Source organism: Lissotriton vulgaris, unplaced genomic scaffold, assembly GCF_964263255.1.
Source record: "Lissotriton vulgaris unplaced genomic scaffold, aLisVul1.2 SCAFFOLD_1550, whole genome shotgun sequence".
Taxonomy (NCBI): Eukaryota; Metazoa; Chordata; class Amphibia; order Caudata; family Salamandridae; genus Lissotriton; species Lissotriton vulgaris.
Genome location: NW_028244604.1, coordinates 41,321 through 65,960, shown reverse-complemented (window position 1 = coordinate 65,960; position 24,640 = coordinate 41,321). Strand labels below are relative to the sequence as shown.

General features: G+C 52.1%; 1 protein-coding gene across 1 annotated transcript in view; it reads right to left on the bottom strand.

The window, feature by feature from the left end:
* Positions 1 to 17,834, bottom strand: part of FES (FES proto-oncogene, tyrosine kinase) — a 481,567-nt gene extending 463,733 nt beyond the window's left edge. The window contains exon 1 of the mRNA XM_086948863.1: positions 17,404 to 17,834. The gene's annotated coding sequence lies outside the window, so the exon portion shown is untranslated. The remainder of the gene's footprint in view (positions 1 to 17,403) is intronic.
* Between the last annotated feature and the right edge of the window lie 6,806 nt (positions 17,835 to 24,640).

The following is a 24,640-nucleotide window of genomic DNA, read 5'->3' as shown; positions in this document are numbered from 1 at the left end:
TGATAGAGGTGATACTCTGCTTTTTATTAATGGAATGGTGCGTTTGGGACTACTTTTACCTAGTATTGTTTTGTGAGCACCTGGTGTTTGATACACCTGTTACATTGGAATAAATTTCCTTTCTCGAGTTCTATGGGTTAATTTTGGTAGCCTTTTTGAACTGACATGTTTGGCTCCTTTACACTATTTTTTCGGTGGAATTGGTTATGGGTAATATAATATCTCGATAAGTTGGTACAATTATTAATGTAAATGTGTTTGGGTTTCAGCCCTGAGGAAGTCTGTTGATGCAAGGATTAGCATCAGACGAAACACGTGTTGGCTGAAAATCTATTAAAGGACACAACTGTGATTTGGAGTAAAGAAAAATCAATAAAGGAGACTGAATATTGGAATTTTGAAATTTTCATTTATCAAAGACTTTACTTGGCAAGGAAGATATCATCTCTGCACTAAATATTATTGGACATTGTACCGGATGGGTGAATTGTAAACCTAATCATTAACTTTGTTGAGCTCAGAGAGATACTGTTTTGATCACATAGGAAGTGCCGTGAATCGATCTCGGAGCGGGGTGGGGAGACATAAAACGAGCATTGACGGCCGCAAAAAAACGGCCGCGAAATGAAGAAACAAGTTTAAAACAAGCAGCAATATCGAGAGGTGGTGGGGGCAGGGTGAAGGGTTAAGGGTAGGGAGAGACGGAACAGGCTGGACAGGCTGTGATCTGGACGCTTTGATGTGGTGTGCGAGGCGGGCAGAAAGGACGGCCGTGGGAGGTGGGAGGAGAAGTATGGAGAGTGGTGCAGGCGGGGGGCGTGGAGCAAACCCTTTGAAGAGCGTTTGGCTGCCAGGGGGGTGGAGAAGCAGATTGCCTTCAAGGCAGGAGGCAGGCAGAAGGCTCCGGCAAGCTCGTACACGACAGCACATGCACTCGTCAAAATCCGGATCGTAAAAAGTCAGCTTTGTGGTTTGGCTGCAAAAGGTCTCTCTACGAGACCTAATAAAGGAAGCCCTCCTTCAGAACTTAGTATATTATACTTCGGTTTCTGAAATATATCTTGGCACTAAAGATATATCTAGACCCTCCACTTGTCTCTTTGGATTTTGTTGTCTTTTTGGCCCTAATGAAGGTGATATAACCATCTTTTCACCGAGACATATGTAGGCCAGTTCTTGCACATCTGAAAATTTCAATACAAGCAAACCAGCCAAAAAAAGAAAGCCTTTGGAAACTAACAGGATGGACTGATGCCCCTTATAGGAATGTGTTTTCAATAAATCAAGCTATGATCAAGTTAAGATGTGCTTCTCCTATGTTTTCTTTTCTTTCTCTTTATGAAAAATAATTTTCCTGTACAGTGTGTTAGCTAGTATGTCTGAGAAGATTGATTGGTTAGAAAGGTTATGTGAGAGTATGAACTTGACTTCATTTGTATTATGATATTCTTTTTGTGTGGGGTTTATTAACTTCTTCTTACTCCTATAGTTAAGGAAATAAAAGAATGTGATGTCCTATCTGAATTTTAGAAAATAATGTTCATTGTATGATAATGTCAACAATTGATTGTTCCGACCTATATTTGAAAAGAACATTTTTTTACATATGAAAAATAGAATTATAAAAACAAAAAAGAGATAAAATATGTTTTTGTACAAATAAAATAAAACTCAAATGAAAATCATTCTTACTTTTGTCCTTGTATATGTGCTGTACACTTAATGAAGATTAGCAGAGCAGTTGCCTGAATCAAATTAAATAGGTTAGACAAGAGATTGTTTCTATTTGTAGCTCCTTTATCCCCCTCCTCTTGAACCTTAAATAAATAGGGGTGCCTTAGCTTTATAGCGAATGGTTTTTCTACATTCGTATCTTTGCAAGGTTCTTATGATTTACCGTAACAATCATTTTTTAAATACTTACAAATTAGAGATTATTTTTAAAATCGGCAATTGCTACAATTTCCACGCGCCCATGTATCGATAACATATTTTTTAATCTGGCTCTCAAAACAAAAATCAGCACATTTTATCAACAATTATGCCAGTTGAAGAGTGCTGACATTAACTATCTAGCTGATAAGTGGAGCCTGACATACGATATGGCTAGAGATACTACTGAAATTGAGCTGGCCTTGGATAATTAAACAACTCTATCCATTCTACTACTTTAAAACCACAACAGTTTCGTACTATTTGCATGTTATATTATACTCCTGAAAAAATTAGTAAGTGGCAACAAATATCACAGAGACCATGCCGAGATGGGGTGGATAAAACTAGATGCCGTAATTGTAGCCAAAGGGCAGCTGACATACTTCATATGTTTTATACTTGTCCTGTGTTGTCAGAATTTTGGGGGAAAGTTACACAAAATTTGGGCCAATGTTTAGAAAGTAATATATCACTGACTGCTAAAGAGTTTATGTTAGGGTATAAGGTATTCGATAATCTTGCTATTAAGAATTTTTTTTCTATAGTTTTAGCTGTGGCACGTCTTTGTATAGCGAGAGAGTGGATTTCGCCTAATCCTCCTACTTTATTTCAGTGGATGACTCTTATGAAAGATATTTACGAAAAAGAGCATGCATTAGCTAAAACCAGAACCATTCGCTCACTGAAAAAATTGTATTTTGAATGAATCAGGATGGTTTTTTTCATTTTTTTTCCTATATGATGAGCATTTGTATAGATATTTATGATCGTTTATGTGTTAAGTATGAATATTTCTCTTTCAGATATTTGTACCACTTGAACTTATTATGTTAGACCTGAACCCTTTGTGAAAACAATAAAAATTTTGAAGAAAAAAGGAAAATCAACTGATAGGTTGTTGCTGATGGTGTTGGAAGTACATGCTTCACTCAGGCTGTCAGCCTGTTTTTTAACCTCGATGAGAAAGGTGTCTGAGAATTTTTAGGAAATGTCCCCTTATTATATTCCGCCTACAAGACAGGCACTGTCTGTTGCAAAAATATTGTTAGCTTACAGTAGGCTTAATGCCTGACCATTGCTGACCTTTGGTTGGCTTTATGATGACTCTCATTGACTTACTTCCTATTCATTAGTTTGTGTGTGCTTTCCTTCATGTTCTTATGTTTGTCCTTCAACTGAAGCGTGGATGCATTACTGTGCCCTTACAATGCTTGCTTTTTTGGGGCTGCTTTTTTCTTTCTGTTTAGGTACTTGGCAAGAGTGCATGATTTTTCCAGCTGTCTCTCTAGTTAGCTTCTATTTCCCTGTTCCCTCTTGCCCATATGCTTCTACCCAGTCTCAAAGGCGAGAGCTATTGGTTTGCCAATGTTTGTTTTACTCTTCTAGAGCATTTACCATGAGTTCATTACCAAAATGAAATCCTTCATTTTGTTCATATACTGCTGCCTCCTCTGTAGGAAGACATTTGAACTCTGCAGCCCCTGATCCACCTAAATTAGCATTCTAGTTGTTCCTTTCAACTCTGCGTGCAATTTGCAGTGGAACAACGGGGTAACATCAGACAGACTGCTGCTACTTTTGGAATAACGTGTTATTCAGCAGTATGTACTTTTTCCTCACATGGCTATGGAAGACGTTTGAAAATTTAGAGAAATTGTACCCTTGTTTAGCTTCTAGAGCACTTACTGTAAATTCAAAATCATTTTCTCTCAAACAGTTCATCAAATCCTGGCAGGGGATTATCATTTTCCATATGGTGAAAACACCTAAAACTCACTACAAAACTTTAAATTAGCATAGCACCACCAACAAATGGTTTGAGACTAAAACCTTTTAACACAATTTCTATATGCACCCTTCTGTACCCTTAAAATAAGACTTTAGCTACAATGAATTTCAACGGGACAAAAATTGAAGAGCCGTATCACCCCAAAAATCTAACAGAGCCTTATAACCCAAAAAATCCAACAGCTGTGCTGCTTCTAACTTCCAACTAAATATTCCCATGAAAAACACACCACCTAACAAATAAGTATGCAAATTTCACTCCAAATTTGAAGGGTCTGAATTGCAATCTGAATATTATCCAAGGGGTGGGTCACTGCCAGGTACTTATTTACAGGGGTGGAATATTTTGTTGAAATCTCATAAATCACCTTTAGGGAAAGATTGTGGTTTGAGAAACCCTAGGTGAAGACGATTTGGAAAAAACCACTTTTAGAGGATTTGTATTGTAATAATTCTGGCTAGAATCCCTTCAGAAGGCCTGACAGCCTCAGCTGTCAGCCAGGAGCTTGCATTTGAGCAAAAATCATTAAATATTACATATATATCCATAAAAATGAGCATATATCAACATAGAGGGCCTTTGGTGCTGCTCTCTTCTACCATTGAACTTCCTCAGTGTCATTTATTTCCGTCTTCCATCCATGACAGCATACTGCATGGGGTATTGGTTCAAACCACATCAGTCATTGACTCTTTTTTACTTGCAGATGACCGAAATTTCTGATCACATGTTAACATCCACTTGAAAATGTGTGCGCTTCAGTGTCAGGGCTGGTTGGCCAGTCCTTTGTTTTTCAATGTTCTCCTTTTATAGTTCCTCAATAATGCCTTTGCTTCTCTTCTTTTGATGTCATTTATTTTTAAGAGGATACTATACCCCCACACAGTGCTAATGGGATGCTTGCTTGCCACTCAGTTCATTTACAGTGCACAACATCTCAAGTGCCCACTTCCTCTACTCTAGGCGACTATTACGGAATTCTGTTCTCCACGGTGTTTTGTTGTTTTACCATTCCAAAATGGCCAACACTGTTCTAAACCTGGCGGTAATGCTGGAGCTTTAAACAATTATAGGTTTTGTATATGTTTAGCTTTGCTATTGTAATCATATGTCTGTAACGTTCAGATGTCAGCATGTTTCCTTTTGTATGTGTATTTAGGAATTGATAGAGCACAACATACAGTGACAATAGGGTTTTTTGGTGCTAAAAAGACCATATGAATATAATGCTCATGTCAAGAATGAAGAAAAAAATTATTCCCATAGTCAGATTACCGTTTCAAATTATGTGATTTGAGTAAATTTGAGAAGAGTTCGTTCAGATCGTGTTGGAAGGGGTAACACATAATTGGTATCTTGCTGCGGCCACTAAAAAGGCTCTACCATTGATAGCTTTGCAACTAACTTCAGAATTACTAACAGATTGTGCTTTAGAGAACTTTATAAACCAAACACATTGATTTACATAAAATTCTCTCCTTCGCAGTAAGCCAATTAACGGGTCGACAGGACCTCAGTAACAATGTCGAGCTTTAAACCTAAATAGGATTCTGAAAGTATAATTCTGGATTAATTGCAATTTCTGAATTTCAAATAGAGGAAGTTCCAGATAGAATTACAGTAATCTAGTCAGGACATTAGGAAAGCATTCAGTATTTGCAACTTCTGCAATGTAGTGGCTTGTTTTCTTTTACTTTATGTTGTATATGTTGCTGAGTTTCTGTGTGTTTTATTGTGGTTGTGTCAGAAGGTGAACACAAGAATACATCAGTGGGTGAATGAATGGTACATTCGCAGGCAGGTCGCTCCCCACGCTGCTGCACGGCTCTGCTTGCATTGTTTTTGCCTAATCTTGTATTTTTCCCCTGTGCCTAACTTGCTTTCTTGCCCAGACTTGTTTTTATTCCCCTGTGCCTGTACTTGCTTTCTTGCCCAGGCTTGTTTTTATTCCCCTGTGCCTGTACTTGGTTTCTTGCCCAGACTTGTTTTTATTCCCCTGTGCCTGTACTTACTTTCTTGCCCAGACTTGTTTTTATTCCCCTGTGCCTGTACTTGCTTTCTTGCCCAGACTTGTTTTTATTCCCCTGTGCCTAACTTGCTCTCTTGCCCAGACTTGTTTTTATTCCTCTGTGCCTGTACTTGTTTTCTTGCCTAAACTTGTTTTTCCTTCCTGTGCCCAGTTCTCCCGCAGCCCCCGCCCGTTTTTCCCGCTGCTGCGTTCCATTCGGCCTCGCCCACCTGCAATCCCATTCGCCACCCCGCTTCCGCCTCCCAGCTGCTCCTCCCTCCCACATCCCCTCATATGGAAGCCACTACACGGCCGGGTAGCGGCGGCGCTCAGCGGGGGCGCCGCTGGCGCGCTGCTGCACACCTAAGGCAAGCCCGTCTGCGCCCATCCGCACCTGGACCGCGTCCATCGCCAGAACCCCTGGCCCCTGCCCCCCCACCGCACCCGACCCAGACTCAGCTACGACGCCGACTCCCTCCACGCTCTCAACACCGGCCGGGACCAAGGCTGCAACCAGGCCACCCCGAAACACACCCACGGACCCTTCTCCTGCCGCCGCTGCAGATTCACCTGCGACAGAACCATCAAACCACCAAGAACCAGACCCAACCACCTCTGCTGCATACTCCTCAACACCAGCTCTGCACGCAATCACGCCATCGAGCTCTGGGACCTGCTCGACACCACAGGCCCGGACGTAGCCTTCCTGACCGAGACGTGGCGGAACGACTCCTCTGCACCAGACATCGCCATAGCCATCCCAGACGGATACAAGATCACCCGCAGGGATCGCCCCAACGGCATCGGAGGAGGAATAGCCATCGTACACAAGTCCACCCTCAAGGTCACCACCCTCGCAGACGACTCCCTCAACACCGCTGAACACCTGCACTTCCGGATCCACACCGACCCCAACACCACCCTCAGAGGAACTCTCATCTACAGACCCCCCGGACCCTGGGCCTGCTTCAGGGACTCCATCGCCGACCTCGCCAGCACCCACGCACTCGCCTCCACGGACTACATGCACCTCGGGACCTGAACTTCCACCTCGAGAACAACAACGATGCCAACTCCTCCACGCTGATCAGCAACCTCACCAACCTCAGCCTCGGACAACTCATCACCGCGCCCACCCACGCCGCCGGCCACACGCTGGACGCCATCTTCTACACAAGCACCCACGTCACCTTTGACCACACAACCGAACCCCACTGGACCGACCACCGCTGCATTCACTTCACCTTCAAAAAACAACCACGCACCATCGCACCCAACAGCTGTCTCACCACTGCTGGAGCAAAGTCACCGAAGATCAGCTGATCACCACACTCTCCAAGAACCCACCCACTAATCCCATCAACCCAGACGCCCCAGCCCGCAACCTCAGACAGTGGATCAACGACTGTGCCAACACCCTCGCCCCACTGAAGAAACCCTCCAACAACCACGCCAGCAAGAGAGTCACCTGGTTCACAGACGAGCTCCTGGCCTCCAAGCGTGCACGCCGGAAACTGGAGAAGAAATGGCTCCACGAACGCACACCGGACAACCACGCCACAGGACGCCACCCGTAGACACCACCACCTCATCAGATCAGCCTAGAGATCCTCCTTCAAAGACCGCCTGGATAACAACGCACACGACAGCAAAGAGCTCTTCTGCATTATAAAATAACTCTCCAACCTCAGCGCCAACACCAACGACATCCCGCCCTCACAGGAACTGTGCGACTCACTGGCCATCTTCTTCCACCGCAAGATCGCCGACATCCACGAAAGCTTCAACACCACGGCCGACCCGACCACGCCAGACTCCACCCCTCTCCCCAACACCAACAGCACCAACCACCTGACCTCCTGGTTCAACGTCAGCGACGTCGAGACACGCAAGGTCATGAACTCCATCCACTCAGGATCACCGACAGACCCGTGCCCACACCACATATTTAACAAGACAGACGCAGCCATCGCACCCCAACTACGGAAGATCATCAACATCTCCTTCGAAACAGCGACATTCCCGGAAAGCTGGAAGCACGCCGAAATCAACGCCCTCCTCAAAAAGCCCATGGCGGACCCCAAGGACCTCAAGAACTTCCAGCCCATCTCCCTTGTCCCGTTCCCGGCGAAGGTCATCGAGAAAATTGTCAACATGCAACTGACCCGCCACCTCGAAGACAACAACATCCTGGACCTGTCCCAATCTGGTTTCAGACGAAACCACAGCACCGAGACAGCCCTCATCGCCGCCACAGACGACATCAGGCGCCAATTAGACAACGGCGAAACATCTGCCCTCCTCCTCCTGGACCTCTCAGCCGCCTTCGACACGGTCTGCCATTGCACACTAAAACACGCCTCCAAGAAGCCAGTATCCACGAGAAGGCCCTCGACTGGACCACATTCTTCCTCTCCGACAGATCCCGGAGCGTCCGCCTCCCACCTTTCCAATCCGTAGCCACCGACATCATCTGCGGCGTCCCCCAGGGCTCCTCCCTCAGCCTGACGCTGTTCAACATTTACATGGCCCCCCTCGCACAAGTGGCCCGCCACCACAACTTCAACGTCATCTCCTATGCTGACGACACTCAGCTCATCCTCTCCCTCACCAAGAACCCACGCACCGCCAAAACCAACATCCACGACGGAATGAAGGCCATCGCCGACTGGATGAGGAGCAGCCGTCTGAAACTGAACTCGGACAAGACTGAGGTCCTCATCCTCGGACCCAACCCCCAAGCCTGGGACGATTCCTGCTGGCCAACCACTCTGGGGACAGCACCGACACCCACCGACCACGCACGCAATCTTGGATTCATCCTCGACTCCTCCCTCTCCATGTCCAAACAGGACAACAACACCGTCTCCTCCTGCTGCTACAACACCCTCCGCATGCTCTGCAGGATCTACAAGTGAATGCCGACCGAAACAAGAAGAACAGTGACACAGGCCCACGTCAGCAGCAGGCTGGACTATGGCAACGCGCTCTATGCCGGAATCCCAGCCAAACACCTACGACGACTACAGCGCATCCAAAATGCCTCCGCCCAACTGATCATCAACGTCCCCCGCCACCGCCACATCACCCACCACCTGAGAAACCTACACTGGCTTCCCGTCGACAAGAGGATGACCTTCAAACTCCTCACCAACGCACACAAAGCACTCCACAGCGCCGGACCAGACTACCTGAACAGCAGACTCAGCTTCCACACCCCTCGCCGTCAGCTCCGCTCCACCAGCCTTGCCCTCGCCGCCGTCCCCCGCATCCAACGAACCACCTCAGGCGGCAGATCCTTCTCCTACCTCGCCGCCAAGGCCTGGAACACCCTTTCTACCCACCTACGGCAGACCGAAGACCTACTCGCCTTCAGAAGACTCCTCAAGACCTGGCTCTTCGAACAGTAGCGAACCTTTCACCCCCCCACCCCCCCCTCAGCGCCTTGAGACCCTCATGGGTAAATAGTGCGCTCTACAAATAGATTGATTGATTGATTGATTGCATAAGTGCATAGATCAGTGACAGAGTGCATGTCTAATGACTTCTGGGTGCCCAAACTCATCAATGACAGAAAGGAAACTGTTATTCAGAAGCCAGACCTATTGGCATTGTCAATGCTTGTTCTCTCTCTACCAGTGGGCCCTGCCCTGCTATGACTACACCATATATATCACACTCGCCATATCTCCTCCTGCCCACAGACCTGGCTTGATGCTGACGCAGGAGTAAAAGAAGAGACCGGATCTGATAAGCAGCCCTGGGCTTCAACTGAGAAACGCAAAAGATGCGTAGATGTTTTGAGCAGGGGATGTACAGTGTAATGCCTGTGAGTCTCTGTAATACTAGATGCCCCTTGCTCTCATCGCTCGATTAAGGTTTGTCTTTTAACTTCCTCTTAATTCCCCAACCCCCACCACAATATAGGCAAGTTGAGCAATGTGCATCTCTCACAAAATTCATTTTGCCAACATTCAATACTGAAACAAGAGCTGAGATATTGTGGGTTTCAGAGCCCATCAATCTGCTGCTGTCACCCCACCCTCACTATCACTCACCCCTCTGTCTCTGCTGCTGACACTACTGCCCTCAGTATCACTCACCCCTCTGGCTCTGCTGCTGTCACTTTTGCACTCACTATCACTCACCCCTTTGGCTCTGCTGCTGTCACTTCTGTCCTCAGTATCACTCACCCCTCTGGCTCTGCTGTTGTCATCCCCGCCCTCAGTATCACTCACCCCTCTGGCTCTGCTGCTGTGACCCCTGCCCTCAGTATCAATCACCCCTCTGGCTCTGCTTCTGTGACCCCTGCCCTTAGTATCACTCACCCCTCTGACTCTGCTGTTGTCATCCCCGCCCTCAGTATCACTCACCCTTCTGGCTCTGCTGCTGTCAATTCTACCCTCAGTATCACTCACTCCTCTGGCTCTGCTGCTGTCACTTCTGTCCTCAGTATCACTCACCCCTCTGACTCTGCTGCTGTCACCCCTGCCCTCAGTATCACTCACCCCTCTGGCTCTGCTGCTGTCACTACTGCCCTCAGTATCACTCACCCCTCTGGCTCTGCTGCTGTCACTTTTGCACTCACTATCACTCACCCCTTTGGCTCTGCTGCTGTCACTTCTGTCCTCAGTATCACTCACCCCTCTGGCTCTGCTGCTGTCACCCCTGCCCTTAGTATCACTCACCCCTCTGACTCTGCTGTTGTCATCCCTGCCCTCAGTATCACTCACCCCTCTGGCTCTGCTGCTGTCACTTCTGCCCTCAGTATCACTCACCCCTCTGGCTCTGCTGCTTTCACTTCTACCCTCAGTATCACTCACTCCTCTGGCTCTGCTGCTGTCACTTCTGTCCTCAGTATCACTCACCCCTCTGACTCTGCTGCTGTCACCCCTGCCCTCAGTATCACTCACCCCTCTGGCTCTGCTGCTGTCACTTCTACCCTCAGTATCACTCACTCCTCTGGCTCTGCTGCTGTCACTTCTGTCCTCAGTATCACTCACCCCTCTGACTCTGCTGCTGTCACCCCTGCCCTCAGTATCACTCACCCCTCTGGCTCTGCTGCTGTCACTACTGCCCTCAGTATCACTCACCCCTCTGGCTCTGCTGCTGTCACTTTTGCACTCACTATCACTCACCCCTTTGGCTCTGCTGCTGTCACTTCTGTCCTCAGTATCACTCACCCCTCTGGCTCTGCTTCTGTGACCCCTGCCCTTAGTATCACTCACCCCTCTGACTCTGCTGTTGTCATCCCTGCCCTCAGTATCACTCACCCCTCTGGCTCTGCTGCTGTCACTTCTGCCCTCAGTATCACTCACCCCTCTGGCTCTGCTGCTTTCACTTCTGTCCTCAGTATCACTCACCCCTCTGGCTCTGCTGCTGTCACTTCTGCCCTCAGTATCACTCACCCCTCTGGCTCTGCTGCTGTCACTTCTGTCCTCAGTGTCACTCACCCCTCTGGCTCTGCTGGTGTCACTTCTGTCCTCAGTGTCACTCACTCCTCTGGCTCTGCTGCTGTCACTTCTGTCCTCAGTATCACTCACCCCTCTGACTCTGCTGCTGTCACCCCTGCCCTCAGTATCACTCACCCCTCTGGCTCTGCTGCTTTCACTTTTGCCCTCACTATCACTCATCCCTCTGGCTCTGCTGTTGTCACTTCTCTCCTCAGTATCACTCACCCCTCTGGCTCTGCTGCTGTCACCCCTGCCCTCAGTATCACTCACCCCTCTGGCTCTGCTGCTGTCACCCCTGCCCTCAGTATCACTTACCCCTCTGGCTCTGCTTCTGTCACTTCTGTCCTCAGTGTCACTCACCCCTCTGGCTCCGCTGCTGTCACTTCTGTCCTCAGTGTCACTCACCCCTCTGGCTCTGCTGCTTTCACTTCTACCCTCAGTATCACTCACTCCTCTGGCTCTGCTGCTGTCACTTCTGTCCTCAGTATCACTCACCCCTCTGACTCTGCTGCTGTCACCCCTGCCCTCAGTATCACTCACCCCTCTGGCTCTGCTGCTGTCACTTCTACCCTCAGTATCACTCACTCCTCTGGCTCTGCTGCTGTCACTTCTGTCCTCAGTATCACTCACCCCTCTGACTCTGCTGCTGTCACCCCTGCCCTCAGTATCACTCACCCCTCTGGCTCTGCTGCTGTCACTACTGCCCTCAGTATCACTCACCCCTCTGGCTCTGCTGCTGTCACTTTTGCACTCACTATCACTCACCCCTTTGGCTCTGCTGCTGTCACTTCTGTCCTCAGTATCACTCACCCCTCTGGCTCTGCTTCTGTGACCCCTGCCCTTAGTATCACTCACCCCTCTGACTCTGCTGTTGTCATCCCTGCCCTCAGTATCACTCACCCCTCTGGCTCTGCTGCTGTCACTTCTGCCCTCAGTATCACTCACCCCTCTGGCTCTGCTGCTTTCACTTCTGTCCTCAGTATCACTCACCCCTCTGGCTCTGCTGCTGTCACTTCTGCCCTCAGTATCACTCACCCCTCTGGCTCTGCTGCTGTCACTTCTGTCCTCAGTGTCACTCACCCCTCTGGCTCTGCTGGTGTCACTTCTGTCCTCAGTGTCACTCACTCCTCTGGCTCTGCTGCTGTCACTTCTGTCCTCAGTATCACTCACCCCTCTGACTCTGCTGCTGTCACCCCTGCCCTCAGTATCACTCACCCCTCTGGCTCTGCTGCTTTCACTTTTGCCCTCACTATCACTCATCCCTCTGGCTCTGCTGTTGTCACTTCTCTCCTCAGTATCACTCACCCCTCTGGCTCTGCTGCTGTCACCCCTGCCCTCAGTATCACTCACCCCTCTGGCTCTGCTGCTGTCACCCCTGCCCTCAGTATCACTTACCCCTCTGGCTCTGCTTCTGTCACTTCTGTCCTCAGTGTCACTCACCCCTCTGGCTCCGCTGCTGTCACTTCTGTCCTCAGTGTCACTCACCCCTCTGGCTCTGCTGCTGTCACTTCTGCCCTCAGTGTCACTCACCCCTCTGGCTCTGCTGCTGTCACTTCTGTCCTCAGTATCACTCACCCCTCTGGCTCTGCTGCTGTCACTTCTGTCCTCAGTGTCACTCATCCCCCTGACTCTGCTGCTGTCACTTCTGTCCTCAGTATCACACACCCCTCTGGCTCTGCTGCTGTCACTTCTGCCCTCAGTATCACTCACCCCTCTGGCTCTGCTGCTGTCACCCCTGCCCTCAGTATCACTCACCCCTCTGGCTCTGCTGCTGTCACCCCTACCCTCAGTATCACTCACCCCTCTGGGTCTGCTGCTGTCACTTCTGTCCTCAGTATCACTCACCCCTCTGGCTCTGCTGCTGTCACCCCTGCCTTCAGTATCACTCACCCCTCTGACTCTGCTGCTGTCACCCCTGCCCTCATTATCACTCACCCCTCTGGGTCTGCTGCTATCACTTCTACCCTCAGTATCACTCGCCCCTCTGGCTCTGCTGCTGTCACCCCTGCTCTCAGTATCACTCACCCCTCTGGGTCTGCTGCTGTCACCCCTGCCCTCAGTATCACTCACCCCTCTGGCTCTGCTGCTGTCACTTCTGTCCTCAGTATCACTCACCCCTCTGGCTCCGCTGCTGTCACTTCTGCCCTCAGTATCACTCACCCCTCTGGCTCTGCTGCTGTCACTTCTGTCCTCAGTGTCACTCACCCCTCTGGCTCTGCTGCTGTCACTTCTGTCCTCAGTGTCACTCACCCCTCTGGCTCTGCTGGTGTCACTTCTGCCCTCAGTATCACTCATCCCTCTGGCTCTGCTGTTGTCACTTCTGTCCTCAGTATCACTCACCCCTCTGGCTCTGCTGCTGTCACCCCTGCCCTCAGTATCACTCACCCCTCTGGCTCTGCTGCTGTCACCCCTGCCCTCAGTATCACTCACCCCTCTGGCTCTGCTGCTGTCACTTCTGCCCTCAGTATCACTCACCCCTCTGGCTCTGCTGCTGTCACCCCTGCCCTCAGTATCACTCACTCCTCTGGCTCTGCTGCTGTCACCCCTGCCCTCAGTAACACTCACCCCTCTGGGTCTGCTGCTGTCACCCCTGCCCTCAGTATCACTCACCCCTCTGGCTCTGCTGCTGTCACCCCTGCCCTCAGTATCACTCACCCCTCTGGCTCTGCTGCTGTCACCCCTGCCCTCAGTATCACTCACCCCTCTGGCTCTGCTGCTGTCACTTCTGCCCTCAGTATCACTCACCCCTCTGGCTCTGCTGCTGTCACCCCTGCCCTCAGTATCACTCACTCCTCTGGCTCTGCTGCTGTCACCCCTGCCCTCAGTATCACTCACCCCTCTGGCTCTGCTGGTGTCACTTCTGTCCTCAGTGTCACTCACTCCTCTGGCTCTGCTGCTGTCACTTCTGTCCTCAGTTTCACTCACCCCTCTGACTCTGCTGCTGTCACCCCTGCCCTCAGTATCACTCACCCCTCTGGCTCTGCTGCTGTCACTTCTGTCCTCAGTGTCACTCATCCCTCTGGCTCTGCTGGTGTCACTTCTGTCCTCAGTGTCACTCACTCCTCTGGCTCTGCTGCTGTCACTTCTGTCCTCAGTATCACTCACCCCTCTGACTCTGCTGCTGTCACCCCTGCCCTCAGTAATACTCACCCCTCTGGCTCTGCTGCTGTCACTTCTGCCCTCAGTATCACTCACCCCTCTGACTCTGCTGCTGTCACTTCTGCCCTCAGTATCACTCACCCCTCTGGCTCTGCTGCTGTCACTTCTGTCCTCAGTGTCACTCACCCCTCTGGCTCTGCTGGTGTCACTTCTGCCCTCAGTATCACTCATCCCTCTGGCTCTGCTGTTGTCACTTCTGTCCTCAGTATCACTCACCCCTCTGGCTCTGCTGCTGTCACCCCTGCCCTCAGTATCACTCACCCCTCTTGCTCTGCTGCTGTCACCCCTGCCCTCAGTATCACTCACCCCTCTGGCTCTGCTGCTGTCACTTCTGCCCTCAGTATCACTCACCCCTCTGGCTCTGCTGCTGTCACCCCTGCCCTCAGTATCACTCACTCCTCTGGCTCTGCTGCTGTCACCCCTGCCCTCAGTATCACTCACTCCTCTGGCTCTGCTGCTGTCACCCCTGCCCTCAGTAACACTCACCCCTCTGGGTCTGCTGCTGTCACCCCTGCCCTCAGTATCACTCACCCCTCTGGCTCTGCTGGTGTCACTTCTGTCCTCAGTGTCACTCACTCCTCTGGCTCTGCTGCTGTCACTTCTGTCCTCAGTTTCACTCACCCCTCTGGCTCTGCTGCTGTCACCCCTGCCCTCAGTATCACTCACCCCTCTGGCTCTGCTGCTGTCACCCCTGCCCTCAGTATCACTCACTCCTCTGGCTCTGCTGCTGTCACCCCTGCCCTCAGTAACACTCACCCCTCTGGGTCTGCTGCTGTCACCCCTGCCCTCAGTATCACTCACCCCTCTGGCTCTGCTGGTGTCACTTCTGTCCTCAGTGTCACTCACTCCTCTGGCTCTGCTGCTGTCACTTCTGTCCTCAGTGTCACTCACCCCTCTGGCTCTGCTGCTGTCACCCCTGCCCTCAGTATCACTCACTCCTCTGGCTCTGCTGCTGTCACCCCTGCCCTCAGTATCACTCACTCCTCTGGCTCTGCTGCTGTCACCCCTGCCCTCAGTAACACTCACCCCTCTGGGTCTGCTGCTGTCACCCCTGCCCTCAGTATCACTCACCCCTCTGGCTCTGCTGGTGTCACTTCTGTCCTCAGAGTCACTCACTCCTCTGGCTCTGCTGCTGTCACTTCTGTCCTCAGTTTCACTCACCCCTCTGACTCTGCTGCTGTCACCCCTGCCCTCAGTATCACTCACCCCTCTGGCTCTGCTGCTGTCACTTCTGTCCTCAGTGTCACTCACCCCTCTGGCTCTGCTGGTGTCACTTCTGTCCTCAGTGTCACTCACTCCTCTGGCTCTGCTGCTGTCACTTCTGTCCTCAGTATCACTCACCCCTCTGACTCTGCTGCTGTCACCCCTGCCCTCAGTAATACTCACCCCTCTGGCTCTGCTGCTGTCACTTCTGTCCTCAGTATCACTCACCCCTCTGACTCTGCTGCTGTCACTTCTGTCCTCAGTATCACTCACCCCTCTGACTCTGCTGGTGTCACTTCTGTCCTCAGTGTCACTCACCCCTCTGGCTCTGCTGCTGTCACCCCTGCCCTCAGTCTCACTCACCCCTCTGGCTCTGCTGCTGTCACCCCTGCCCTCAGTATCACTCACTCCTCTGGCTCTGCTGCTGTCACCCCTGCCCTCAGTAACACTCACCCCTCTGGCTCTGCTGCTGTCACCCCTGCCCTCAGTCTCTATTCACCCCTCTGGCTCTGCTGCTGTCACCCCTGCCCTCAGTATCACTCACCCCTCTGGCTCTGCTGCTGTCACCCCTGCCCTCAGTATCACTCACTCCTCTGGCTCTGCTGCTGTCACCCCTGCCCTCAGTCTCACTCACCCCTCTGGCTCTGCTGCTGTCACCCCTGCCCTCAGTATCACTCACTCCTCTGGCTCTGCTGCTGTCACCCCTGCCCTCAGTAATACTCACCCCTCTGGCTCTGCTGCTGTCACTTCTGTCCTCAGTATCACTCACCCCTCTGACTCTGCTGCTGTCACTTCTGTCCTCAGTATCACTCACTCCTCTGGCTCTGCTGCTGTCACTTCTGTCCTCAGTGTCACTCACCCCTCTGGCTCTGCTGCTGTCACCCCTGCCCTCAGTATCACTCACCCCTCTGGCTCTGCTGCTGTCACCCCTGCCCTCAGTCTCACTCACCCCTCTGGCTCTGCTGCTGTCACCCCTGCCCTCAGTCTCACTCACCCCTCTGGCTCTGCTGCTGTCACCCCACCCTCATTTGTTCTCACTCCTCTGACTCGTCTGCTGCCAACCGTTTAGTCGCTCACTCATCGGGCCTCGGTGCCACTCTGGGTCATGGTGTCACTCACCCCCGCCCTCCGGCGCTGTCCCACCGACCTGACCCCACTATCACTCAAACACTGGATTTTACTGCCGCCTCTTCGAGCCCGGTGTCATCCAGCCCTCCAGCCGCCTTGTCCCTCACCCCTCGGGGCGCACAGACGCCTCAGCCCGCTGCACTGTCGCCCCTCCTATCCGTGTGCTCCGCGCCTCACCACCTGGGCTCTGGTTTCTACTCATCTGAGGGGTCCGGGGGTCGCTCGCACCTTTGGGCTCCAGTGTCACTGCTCCCTGGAGTCCAGGGTCACCGACTCCCATGGGCCTGCGTGGCACTAACCTTTCGGGCGAAGGATCACTCGTCTATTTTTTCTAATGGTTATTTATTCTGACCTCTGACACGTCTCATCTCCTTACGGTTGACTTACCCCGCACCCTTTACGCTTAGCTGCTGCTCCCTCTCGGGCCCTGGCGCCACTCACCCACACAGGCTGTCACTTACTTCCTGTCACCAAGGCTGCCGCAGTTCATGTCAGTCTTTTCCCCACAAAACATTATTTCCTAGTGCGTTAGTCAGCTTGTTTCCATTGTGAAGAAGCGAAACTACAGTTCCCAGAATGCAGTCGTCAGAAAAATGAAAGACCCTTACTATGTAATGCAGGGGTTGCACAACCCAGAGCCTGGGGCTCCATTTCACCCTCAGGCTTCCGAGTTATTCCCCTTGCGTCCATTGGGTGTCACTCCTCATCGAGGTCCCGGTGTCACTTACCTTTCGGTCTCCTTTGTTGGTGGTCTCTCTTCGGGCACCTCCTCGCGCTCCTCGCTGAGGTGTAAATGTCTCTCCCGAGCACCCCGAGCCTCACCGTCCCCGCCTCTTCAGGTGTGCGGCGTTTCCAGGCTCTCCCTCTGCCCAGGAGTCTCTTGCCGGCTCTCGTAGCCCGTGTCCGGCTCCAGGCGCAGTCTCTGCCCTGCTAGAGCTGTCAATCTGTGTAGCACCTCCGACAGCCTGTCCGCGATGCCCCGGCCACTGTGTACGCTGCCCCGGGTGTCTCTCCCCGGATCCCACGGTCTCTCCTGCACTCTGAGTCCCGTCCTTCCTCTTCACGACAGAGACACTCAGACTGAAAGTGGCAGCTCTGCCTGGCTTCCCCTTCCCCCAGAGTCGCGTCTGTCTCACCCGAGAGTCCCGCTTCCTCCTCTACCGTGCCTGCCTGTAACTTATCCCCACCCCGACTCTTCTGCGCTGCCTCCGGGCTTCTCTCCTCATTCTCTCACCTAAGTCCTTCCCGCTTCCCCGTTCCTAGTCTCTGCTTCCACCCTGTCCCCTGCTCTCTCGGTGGCTTCCCTTCCTTTCTCTGACTTCTCTCACTCTCTTCTTCGCTCCTTCACTCACCCTGGCTGACTTATCTCTCCCCTCTCACTATCTCCATCTCCTCTTCCCCCACTATAGCTCACTTCCATTTCCCCTCTTTCCAGAGCTTTCCATTTTCTTGGAGCCTGCTCACTTGTGACATTTCCATGTTTCGGGTGTGTTTGCGTGTGACATTCATATGCTTTAGGAGTGACACTTTAGCACGAGTAGGCGCAAGTAGTAACGCTCATCTAATGAGATAAATGCTCAGAGTTGCCATTTGCAAATTCTTTTTTTTTCGCTGTAAAACGAACAGAACAAGAATATCTGCGCACACATGGTTGTTGTGTGCTCGGATCCATGTATTTATAAAAACATGCTTTTAGCGCTGCAACATTCCTTAAAAGAGCAGGACATAATGATGTTACGGAATCTGATTAAAACATATATGCCAACTTCAGGTAGACTGATGAGTTACTCATTAAAACTTAGTCAGCAATATATGTGTTTTTTGAAACAGACAAGAAAAAAATCAGTGTTCAACACAAAATTGCCTCGGAATTTTAACACAGCAGTAGAGGGCACGGCACTGCCTCCAGCCAAATCACACGGAGATCTCTGCTCGCGCTTTGCTACGCCTCTCCTCTACCTCCGAGGACCTCGCACTGGCTAGCACACTGCCATGCTGAGAAGGCACAAAGGAGCTATACAAATGACGCGACACGGCATTTCAGTACGGTGATGCGGAGAGCGCTGATTTCCTCTTGCCCTCTGTGACTTTCTCTTTCCTCCTGCTCTGTTTCAGTGCCTGCCTCACCTTCTCCAGCCTCACTCTCTGGCTTTCCTTAATCTCAGCCCAATTCTCTGGCACTTTTAGGCATTTTTTAATGAAATGTGGCTTGTTTGGAAGTTTGTAATTTTTTTCTCTATTATAAATTGGACTGGAACTGAGAATCAGTTCAGAAACCAGTGCCAACTGTTGGCACATTTAAACTAAAAATTTGCACTGAAGCAACCTACTGAGGGAATGATTGCAAGTCGAGGTTAAGGACCAGACGTACAAAGGCTGTTTGTAATCCCAAATGCTCCGCTTCAGAGTTTGCTTTTCATTATATAAAAAGTCCATTTTGCGATTCAGTAACAGGTTACTAATAGAGGGCTTTCATGCTTCAGCTTTAAAACCAGATCCCTACCCTGCACCTTACGAGGAAAATGCCAAAGAGGAAGAAAGACGTGTGGCCCTGGGTAAATATACCCCCACCGCAGATTTCAGCAGGTCAAACCAACTGAAGTTTATTGAGCAGGTGAAGGGCTCGGGAATGTGAGAAGGCCCCCAAAAAGTTATACGTGGAATTTGGTGTTAAAAAAAAACAATTCTGTATGTAATTCTTCATATCCAAGTTGAAATCTCAGCCTGGAAGATATTTCTCACAATCAGTGAATACTTCAACCCAGGGAACTATATTTGATGGGTGTGCTAAACACCCAACCCTAACTCATATTCCGGACCTCAGATTGTAGGCAAAGGGAAGGATCTATTGAATCTCAAAGTGGTGGGGTGTAGAGAGCCACTACAACCTTCACCAAGCATGACTTAAAATGGGTTAATCTGGCATTTGAAGCACAATGTTAAAAAACAGGGGTTTTACATGCTGTCAGAAGGTGGTTCTGACACTACGGGCCGCCCAGATTTTTCGCTTTTTGAGCACCTAATTCTTGAGCTTTTACTGTGGAGGAGCCTCATAATCTGGGACTCACCCACAGTGAACTCATAATGAAGGAGACTGCATGGAGATTTTACTGGTGTCCCCCTAGCCTGACTAGGCCGCTGCGCAGCAGCTGGAGTATGGGGCACCGTGCTGGTTACATGAAGACACATGTGTACATGCGTGTGCACACGTGTAGGGGCTGGGCAGGGGATATTCCTAGCGTGCGCAGTCCAGGGGCAGCTACAAAGGAAATGGTGCGGCAGGACTTCTGCATAATTGGGTGGTGACATGGAATAGGCTTTATATACTGGAAAGAAACATGCCAGGGAAAGTCAGTTTGTTTTCACTTTATTATTCCCCTATGGGGATGTGGGGTCCATGACTAGAATGACTTCCACCACAAGGCCTACAGATTCCAGACACGCACTACTATCCCTTGTGGTGGAGGTGAAAAGCAGTATTCTGCAGAGTCCAAAGTCATATTTGAACTGCTTTTGGGTCGTCCAGAAATGTCATATTTCTCTGAGTCCCTGGCTGGGGTCTGGCCTGGCAGGTTAGATGAATGACATTTCTACAAGCCAATTCATCAACTGCTGTCGCTGGGTGCCAGGCACTAAGCCGAACCACGGTAAAGGCAGTGAGGGGGGAAGGAGTTGGGCTTCAGAAGTCATGTGGCCAGATGCACTGGACAACGCCATTTTGAACAAACCCAGAGGCTGGACAAGAAGGAGGGAGCAGGGGCAGGGAAGTGATGTGTTGCTGTTTGATAGGACACACAGAGACTTCCTGCCAGCCCCATACTCAACTTTTAAAAAGTACTTGCACAGGAAGAAAAGCTCTCTTTGGGGTGTGGTCTGCTGAGGTGGAAGGTGCAGGAGCCTGGCAATGGGCAGTTGGAAGGAGGACCCCCCTAACTGCTCCCCAGGCCCCTAACAGCACCAGAAGAAGAGCCCAGGACCGGGACACAGAAGCAGGGGCTTCTGCGCAGGGAGAAGAGAGGCGCAGGAAGCCATTGCAGACTTCTCCTGGGAGAATGCACCCACTTGGAGACCCAGAGGGTGAAGGAGAGTGCTCCCAGTGGCTGGGGGTACCACCAGGTGCAAGAAGACGCAAATAAGGGGCAGATTGGACCCTCAGGGGCTGAGATATGGCCCCTGGAAGGTAGGCGACATTTGACCCCCAAGAAGACCGACGACGAAGCGCGTGGGGCTCTGCCGCCGGTCTCAGAGATGCCCCCGGGGTGAGTCAGGTTCCAGAGGCTGCTCCAGGAAGAAGCAAAGCTGGGGGCTCCGTCGCGCCCCCATAAAGATGCCAGAAGGAGGCTAGGAGCCCACCCTGGCCCCTGCTGAAACCTGCGCCGGGGAGCGCCATCGCGCCCCCCTGAGGATGTCTGTGGGCCCGGGACCCCATCCCCGGCCCCGAAGTCATGGAGGGGCCCTGGGATCCCATCCCAGGGCCCTGAAGACCGGCTGGAGGAGTGCCGCCGCACTCCCCCGCAGTCTTGAAGGAGCAGAGGAGGTGGACGCATCTGCCCGCCGGAGTGGGCAGACCCGAAGTACCCAGCTGGCTCCCGCGGCCGCACACAAGGGCAGCCGGGGGTGGGCTCCCCGGGCTGCCCTCAGCCCAGCAGTTCGTGCGGGGTGGCCGGGTGGGTCCGAGCACCCCGTAAGCTTCGGAGGAGTGGTGAGGGGCCCGGGTGGGACCAGGACCCCGAAACACGGGTAGAATAGCCGGGGGTGGGCTCCCCGAGCTGTCACACTTACCTGGGGTCCGGGTGGGGCCAGACCCTCCAACCCACCAAAGACGCAGCTGGAGGCCACAGCACAGCTCTCCCCCGAAGCAGCGGGCGAGCCGCTCTTCGCCCATGCAGCCAAGGCCATAATGCCCTGCAGGCCGGGACCGGCCTGCAGGGGCAATCCAGCGTTTTCAAGGCTTGTGGTGGCCCCAGGAGAGCGGGGCCACCACCACACATGTGCTAAGGTGCTGGGGGAGCAGCTAGAGAAGAGCAGTCTCCCCCCTGAACGAAGAGGAAAGTCCCACCCAAAGTGTCTTGGGGATTGGAGAGAATAACCCCTCCGGAGCTCCGCATGCATTTGAAACCTTCTGGGCTGGAACTTTGGTTCTTCAGCTAGGGTGATTTGAAAAGTGCTTCATGGAGTGAAGGGCTGAGGTCAAGATGTCTGGAAGAAGACATCCCCTAGATGAAGAGGTGTAATCGCACCACAAATGCTATTACTAATGTTATTCTTTGTGGAGGGACTGGAGGTCATGTGTCTAATGTGAAGTACTGGTGCAAAGTGATGGCCTAAGCAAAATGGGGTTATGTATCAGACATACCTGCTAGGGTGTTTGGCTGTATATGTAGAATCCTGTGATCTTCTGTGATGCCTTCATGGGCAGTAATTGCAATGCATCTTTAATGATATCCAAATGATATGAGTACTGTTATTCTAAAGCAGGGGTACTCATAGTACGGCCCGCGGGCCAGTGGCGGCCCGGCAAGCCTTCCCTGGCGGCCCGCGGACCCCCGAGACATCATAACTGTGTTTCCCGAGTTTTTTTTTTTTTAAGTGTCTGCAGGAGCGAGAGAGACTCTTGCTGCTTTGTGGGGGCTGCCGGCCGGGCGATCCGAGGAATGGCCAGATAAAGCTGCAGGGGCCTAAGGAGAGGTGAAATACAAAGGCATCATTAACATGCAAATGGTCTTTTAATGACCTGTGAAGTGCTCGGGTGCGGCTGTGTGTGTGTGCCCCGGCTGGCGCACAGGCAGGGTGAGGTGACAGAGGGAGTGGGAGGGAAAGGGAGGGGGAGGGGGGCGGAGAGGGAGAGAGAGAGTGAGACGGAGTGAGTGAGTGAGAGGGAAGGAGTGAGAGGGAGGGAGTGAGAGGGAGGGAGTGAGGGAGAGGGAGTGAGGGAGAGGGAGTGAGGGAGAGGGAGTGAGTGACTGAGAGGGAGTGAGTGACTGAGAGGGAGTGAGTGACAGAGGGAGTGAGAAAGAATGAGTAAATGAGTAGGAGTGAGTGAGTGGGAGTGAGTGAGTGGGAATGAGTGAGTGGGAGTGAGTGGGAGTGAGTGAGTGGGAGTGAGTGAGTGGGAGTGAGTGAGTGGGAGTGAGTGAGTGGGAGTGAGTGAGTGGGAGTGTGTGAGTGGGAGTGAGTGAGTGGGAGTGAGTGGGAGTGAGTGAGTGGGAGTGAGTGAGTGGGAGTGAGTGAGTGGGAGTGTGGGAGTGAGTGAGTGGGAGTGAGAGGGAGAGTGTGAGAGGGAGAGAGAGAGGGGTTGAGAGTGAGTGAGTGAGGGAGAGGGAGTTAGTGAGGGAGAGGGAGTGAGTGACGGAGAGGGAGTGAGTGAGGGAGAGGGAGTGAGTGAGGGAGAGGGAGTGAGTGAGGGAGAGGGAGTTAGTGGGAGTGAGTGAATAAATGAGTTGAGTGAGTGAGAGGGAGTGAGTGAGGGAGGGAGGGAGTGAGAGGGAGTGAGTGGGAGGGAGTGAGTGAGAGGGAGGGAGTGAATGAGAGAGAGAGAATGAGTGAGTGAGAGGGAGGGAGTGAATGAGAGGGAGTGAGTGAGTGAGAGGGAGTGAGTGAGAGGGAGTGAGAGGGAGGGAGTGAGTGAGAGGGAGGGAGTGGGAGGGAGGGAGAGGGAGGGAGAGAGAGAGAGAGGGAGTGAGTGAATGAGAGGGAGGGAGTGAATGAGAGGGAGTGAGTGAGAGGGAGTGAGTGAGAGGGAGTGAGAGGGAGGGAGTGAGAGGGAGGGAGGGAGGGAGGGAGAGGGAGGGAGTGAGAGAGTGACTGAGAGAGTGAGTGAGAATGAGTGAGAGGGAGTGAGTGAGTGAGAGGGAGTGAGTGGGAGGGAGTGAGTGAGAGGGAGGGAGTGAATGAGAGAGTGGGTGAGTGAGAGGGAGGGAGTGAATGAGAGGGAGTGAGTGAGTGAGAGGGAGTGAGAGGGAGGGAGTGAGTGAGTGGGAGGGAGGGAGTGAGAGGGAGGGAGGGAGAGAGAGAGGGAGGGAGGGAGAGGGAGGGAGAGTGAGTGAGAGGGAGTGAGAGGGAGTGAGTGAGTGAGAGGGAGTGAGTGAGTGAGAGGGAGTGAGAGGGAGTGAGTGAGAGGGAGTGAGTGAGAGAGAATGAGTAAATGAGTGGGAGTGAGTGAGTGAGAGGGAGGGAGTGAGTGAGAGGGAGGGAGTGAGAGGGATGGAGTGAGTGAGAGGGATGGAGTGAGTGAGAGGGATGGAGTGAGTGAGAGGGAGGGAGTGAGTGAGAGGGATGGAGTGAGTGGGAGGGAGGGAGTGAGTGAGAGGGAGGGAGTGAGTGAGTGAGAGGGATGGAGTGAGTGGGAGGGAGGGAGTGAGTGAGAGTGAGTGAGAGTGAGAGGGAGGGAGTGAATGGGAGGGAGTGAGAGGGAGGGAGTGAGCGAGTGAGAGAGAGGGAGAGAGTGAGAGTGAATGAGTGGGAGAGGGACGGAGAGGGAGTGAATGAGAGGGAGTGAGTGAGTGAGAGGGAGGGAGTGAGTGAGTGAGAGGGAGGGAGTGGGAGGGAGGGAGGGAGAGAGAGAGAGAGAGAGTGAGTGAGAGGGAGAAAGGGAGGGAGTGAGAGGGAGTGAGTGAGTGAGAGGGAGTGAGTGAGTGAGAGAGTGAGAGGGAGGGAAAGGGAAGGAGACGGAGAGGGAGGGAAAGGGAAGGAAAGGGGGTGAGACAGAGAGTGAGTGAGAGGGAGGGAAAGGGAGGGGGACAGGGAGGGAGTGAGAGGGAGGGAGTGAGCGAGTGAGAGAGAGGGAGAGAGTGAGAGTGAATGAGTGGGAGAGGGAGGGAGAGGGAGTGAGTGAGACGGAGAGGGAGTGAGATGGAGACAGAGAGGGAGGGAAAGGGAGGGAGTGAGAGGGAGGGAAAGGGAAGGAGATGGAGAGTGAGTGAGAGGGAGGGAAAGGGAGGGGGACGGAGAGGGAGTGAGAGAGAG